This window comes from Cervus canadensis, chromosome 19, assembly GCF_019320065.1.
Source record: "Cervus canadensis isolate Bull #8, Minnesota chromosome 19, ASM1932006v1, whole genome shotgun sequence".
Classification (NCBI taxonomy): Eukaryota; Metazoa; Chordata; class Mammalia; order Artiodactyla; family Cervidae; genus Cervus; species Cervus canadensis.
This window is the reverse complement of record NC_057404.1, coordinates 29,026,218-29,032,366: the sequence shown is the minus strand read 5'-3', so window position 1 is coordinate 29,032,366 and position 6,149 is coordinate 29,026,218.

Sequence of the window (6,149 nt, the reverse complement as noted above, 5' to 3'; positions counted from 1 at the left end):
GACAATCAAAGCACCAAATTACCCTAACTACAGGGTGTTTGCTTTTAAGGTGAATATGACAAAACAGGGTAAATGAAAATTATCTGCCAAATGTTTGTTGGAATTCTTGAAAAATAAAACCTTTCCTTTGACTGGTGTTGCTAGAACAATAAGTCAAAAACCCAGATACAAAGAAGCAACCTGCCTGAATTTAAAATTAGCACAGAGAAGTAGAGTGGCATGTGAGGAAGAAAGGCAAATTCCCGGATCAATCTGTGCCTGAAACTGCCTGAATTTATTCATTTAATAATGTAATGAATAACTCCCACCCCCCCATATTGATTTCTTACTTCAATCAAAGTCACCTAATGCAGAGCATGATTTCAGTTTGTGACTTTCCATCAAGTGTTAGTTATGTATTTTGGAAATACTAATACACCAAGAATTAATGAGCAGGTTCTGTGGTATGCAAAATAATGATAGCCACCCCCTGCCCAAGGATATTCACACCCTAATCCCCAGGATATTATCTTACAAGGAAAATTTTCTTTACAGATGTGATTGAGGATAAGGACCTTAAGATTAGATGGCCCAATCTAATCATGCAAGTTCTTAAAAGCAGATCTGGGAAGCAGAAGATAAGGTCAAGAAATGAGGTGGAAGAAGAATAAGGAAAGAACCTTAAAAAAAGAGGGACTCCTACCATTATTAGCTTGGAAGTTGGAGGAAGCAGGCCATGAGCAAAGAGTGTGGTGTCCTCTAGAAGCTGGAAATGACCCCCTGGAGGCAGCAAGAAAACACAAACCTCAGTCCTATAATTATAAGGAACTGAATTTTCCCAACAACCTAAATAAGTAGGAAACGTAATCTCCCCATGGCCTGCAGGCATCTTAATTTTAGTTTGATGGACACACACCAGGCTTCTGACCTACAAACTATAAGATAATAAATCTGTATTAAGTCACCACATTTGTGGTCATTTGTTACAGCAGGAGTAGAAAACTAATACAGATTCTGTTCACTGTATTTGCCTTGGAGAGTGGGAAATCAGACCATAACACCAAAAATTCTATTGGCAGAACCTCCTGGGCTTGAGGGGAAGAAACTTGGGGCTTAATCTTAGCACAGCCACACAAGACGAGGAGTAGGAGGAGAGGCTGCAGAAAGAGAACATGAGAGAAGGCAGAAATCTTAGACTGATAAAATGTGTGCCTCAGTTTGTGTTACTCAGCAACCACTGAGGAGAAGTATATTTGCTGTGCTAACCTAGGGCTTTGGTAATCATATCCAAAATTCCTAACAGGGTATTAGTAAATAAAAAGCAGCCAGGTGGAGCCTTGGAAGACTAGAAAGCATCTACCAGTGATAAAGGAACTTGTCTCCATCATTGTTGGGACTGATGTCAGAAGTCTCGACAAGGGAAAGTAGAATTAGGACGAGAAAGCAACAAGAGTGTTGAATGGGAGTAGCAACAGCAGCAACACTGACAGGGTGGGCATTACCTAGGCCGTGGCAGCAGCAAAGTTGTAGCAGCCACTGAGAAAGAATATGAAGTCCCCAGAACCCTGCAGGTGAGAGAGGAAAGGAAAGCAAGGGTGGGGGTTCCCATGAGAATTCTGGGGATGGGGCAGGGAAATCAAGGAAACACAACTGCAATTATTGTACAAAACCTCAGTGACCCCAGGGCCCCACAGATTGGCATCACATGGGTTACCATGGTCACAAGTTTATATTTCAAAATCTTCTCAGAATATTCTAAATGAGCTTATGACTGCATTTTCAAGAATGGTGCTGTCTTTGGGATGGTGCCTTGGAGGCTCTCTCAAGGCCATCATTCAAGGTTCACTAGTCTGTTTGTAGTGATTTTACACCACTGTGGCAAAGCACAGAGGCTCCAGACTTATGACTCTCTTGAGCTGATGTGACACAATGAAGAGAAGGCCTAGGTACTTAAAGCAGGATGATTTTTCCACTTTCCAGTTTACCTGCCTCCTGATGTCTTCTGAAGGGAATTAATCAGAGAGCTCCTTAGTCATAAATCTCTGGAGATAGTACTCAAGAGGGAAAAAAAAAAGAAAGAAAGCTTAGAAAGTGAAGATCTTAGGTAACATATTCTTTTCTCCAGTCAAGGAAAGTAGCATTTATAACTAAAGCATCAAAGCCAGCTTTTTCTCTTTCACACATCACTATTTTATTTTCTCTCTTTTTTGTGGCACTAGGATTATACTCTTAAAATACAATGTTATGTCATATGAAAAAATTTACCTATATTAAAAAAAAACTAAATCTTCTAATTATTTAATTTTTCAAAAATGCCCAAGCATTATTTAAATACACATTTAGCTATTTGGATATTTGATAGTACATTGGTCAAGAAATAAAGGAAATAATAGTAATAGCAAGAATTCATTAAGCTCTATGCTTACTTTGTACTGAGGAATCAAGGAATAAATACTGTATTTTTTAAAGTTGCAACTAGAAGTTTTATCTATGTATTCTTTCACTTCCTCACTCATACATAGCTACAAAGCCTGATTCATTAATGACAATTTTTTTTTATCCTAGCTGATCTGTAAAATGGGGGCCACAGACTTATGAACATACACAACCTGGAAGAAAAGATTCTAGTTCATATTTCTTATAGTCATCTGAGCTTGGGAAATTTTAAAGAAGACAACCAGAAAGAATTTTTCCTGCAACACTATATTTAGTCTTATTTGTTTATCTTTCTTGTTGCTTAATTGAAATGTAAACATAAAATAATCTGATTTCTGGTTTACCAATCTACAACTGCTGAGCAGTAAATAATGGCATGTCCTGTCTAACCTCCAGAAATCTCAGAGTTGGGAAGGGCAATTAATTGCCATAATAGAAGTTAACCAGTGGTGAAGAGCAATGCACTGCCTTTCTTTGATCATTAAGATTAATTGTTCTTTATAATTCTCAGAAATGGCAATCTGTAAGGTTAAGAATATAGAATGGCACAATGTAGATTTTCCTGCCCTTTGTTTTTCTTAACAAATAAGGGCAAGAGTTTAATATTAAGCAATTATCACTCATTAACTCACTCTTTTAACACAAACAAAAAACAGTTTCGTGAAATTGTTTTTGTAAAAATTTTTTTGTCCCTGGGTTTATAAGAAGTCCTTCTATGTATCAGGAGACTGGATTTTAAAATTATTTTTAAGAATTGCTTTCTTCTCCTTACTGGTCAGTCTTTCTACCTGCCAAAAAGAGAAAACTAACATAACAAAACCCAGGAATTTAGATAAGACTCCTCTAATTTCAGCTTTGCTTGAGTAATGGTGGACAAAGTGTCTAAGATGGAATCTAAGAGGTGGAAAGACCCTTGACCTCACCCGCTCCATGTTCTCTTTCCCATACCCACAACTCTGGTCTCTGGGCAAGAAATATGCCTGGTTTATTCTTCACTGAACCCCATTACAGAAGAGGAAGTTGAGGTCCAGAAAGTGGTGACTGTTCTCACTCCACCAGTCATCAAGGGAGCAGGGCTCCTAATTTCCTGTCCAACTTTTATTTCCTGCATCCAGGATCCCTGGAGGATGAGAAAGTTCAGAACAGTAATCAAAATAATGATGTTGATATGATATTAGAGCTAAAGGAATGTAGTCATCTAGTCCAATTCCCATATTTTCTAGATGAAAAATACAAGACCCAGATAGATTATAATTTGTCTGAGGTCATATGCTTTGTCAGAGGAAAAGCAGAACCCAATGATGTTGCTGCATGGCCCCCGTTACCATCAGAAATCAACAAGTTCCTTGTAGTGGGACCTGGAAGAGAGAGGCCAATTCCTGGAATTTGATAGCTCTTTCATGTCTTTGTTTCTCATAGATAAGTCCTATATAGGTGACTTTCTCCAAATCGGGCACATAAAACTACTTCAGAGGCCAAAATGATGAAGGTCCTCAAGACTTTCTTAAATTTCTCGGGTTAATGATGTCATACAACTGGCCTTTGAAAGGAAACACATTAACTTGCCTCCTCTCGTCTTGTTGTACATCAAGAACAGAGCCATCTTCTGCCCTAATTTGGGGCTGAACATCATAATGACATTCTAAACACTCCCAATAGTAAATGGAAGTTCCCAGGTGCCATTGGAGCATAGATCCAATATGTCACGTTTTAGCTTAAAGAGAAAACATGTCTTAGGGGAGGGGTAGTGTTTAATGGATGGAAGGAAGACTATTGCTTTTAACTGTACTTTTTACTTAACCTATCTCAATGCTCTGAATATTTGTTTCCCCTCATGATGCATATGGCGAAATGCTAACCCACAACGCCATGGTATTAATAAATGGTGCCTTTAGAAACTATTTGGTTGAAACACACACATTACGATATGTAAAATAGAAAGCCAGTGCAAATGTGCTGTATGGCTCGGAATTCAACCCAGTGCCCTGACAATCCAGAGGGGTGGGCTGGCGTCGTGGGGGAGGGTCAAGAGGGAGGGGACATAAGGACACCTATGGCTGATTCATGTTGATGGTAGAAACCAACACAACATTGTAAAGCTATTATCCTCCAATGAAAAGTAAAAAACAATGCAAAAAAAGAGAAAATATTTGGGTCATGGGGGTAGATCCTCGTGAATGGGGTATACAAGGGACCCGAGAGAGCTCTCTTGCCCCCTTTCCATCATGTGAAGATATGACAAAGATGACTGTGAGCCAGGAAGTAGGATCTCACTAGACATCAAATAGGCTGTAATCCTTAATCTTGGACTTCCCAGCCTCAGAACAATGAGAAAGAAATGCTTGTTGTCTATGGGAGTCTTAGATATGGTACAAACCTTCTTCCACTTATGATGGAGTTGAAAATATCACAATTCAAAAACGAATTTAATACACTTAGTGTACAGAACACCATAGCTTACCTAAACTGGGCTCAGAACACTTACATGAATGAGCCTACTTTGGAGCGAAGTAATCTAATACAAAGCCTATTTTATAATAAGCTGTTGAACATCTCATGCAATTTATTGCATTCTATACTGAAAAATGAAGAACAGAATGGTTGTAAGTGTATTGGTTGTTCACCCTCATAATCTCGTGACTGGCTGAGAGTTGTGGTTCGCTGCCACTGACAAGCATTATGCGAGTATCATGCTGCATAATGCTAGCCTGGGCAAGGTCAACATTCAACATTCAGAGAATAGTTTCTAATGAATTCATATTACTTTCACACCATCATCAAGTCAAAAAATTCTAATTTGAACTATTTAAAGTCAGGGACAGGCTGTATTTTTGTTACAACAGCCCAAATTAAGATACTTATAGCCTACATTTTCAATAGGAAGAACAGTGAAATCTACCTTACTAGACCCTCAGACTTGGCAAGTCATTGGGGTCTTGGTGAGGAAAGCATTGAGTGGGTTTATGAGGGATGGCTTTCTAAGACAAGATTTGAAGACAATTCTTGTAACAATCAAGTCCTTTTGATTCCCTCTCACATTTATCTGATATTCCTTATCAGATAAGGATGTGTTTGCCACCATGGCTCCGAAAATCTCAACTCATTCCTAATTTATTTACAAGTCCTGCTCTCCCTGGAGTAAAGACTAGTAACAAAAGCTGCCATTAAATGAGTTCCTCTTATGTGTAGGTATTGTGCTTTAAATACATTATGCTCATTCTCATGATAAACTGCTAGACCTTAAGAAGCTCCTTTTATAGATGCTATGTTTGAGAAGTCCAGAATTTGCCCCACAGGTAAGTTAAGGATAGAGATTACTTCCACTTGTGACTCAACTGATTCAGGTGTTCTTTACAGATTTGTCTTCTCCTCTAACATAATTCTAGTTTAGAGTCCTCATGCTCTAGCTAAACTGAAGGGTTGGAAATGACGCCCCGCCTTGGAGAAACTGCCCCTGCTCCAGCTAGCTTGCCTTCGGTTTTTAGGGTCTCAATAGCAAAGCAGAACTGGGGAAGCTCAAAACAAGACTGTTGTTTTCAGTTGCAATTTTTATTTAACCTATAGTCTACATTTTCAACAGGAAGAACAGTGAAATCCACATTACTAGACTTTAACTCAGCGGGGCACTCGGGGACCCTGGTGAGGTAAGATTTGAGTGGGTTTAAGGAGATGTTTGAGCAAAGGAAAATTTGGAGATTGAAGCTTGACACTTCTTAATCAGAATAATATTCAAA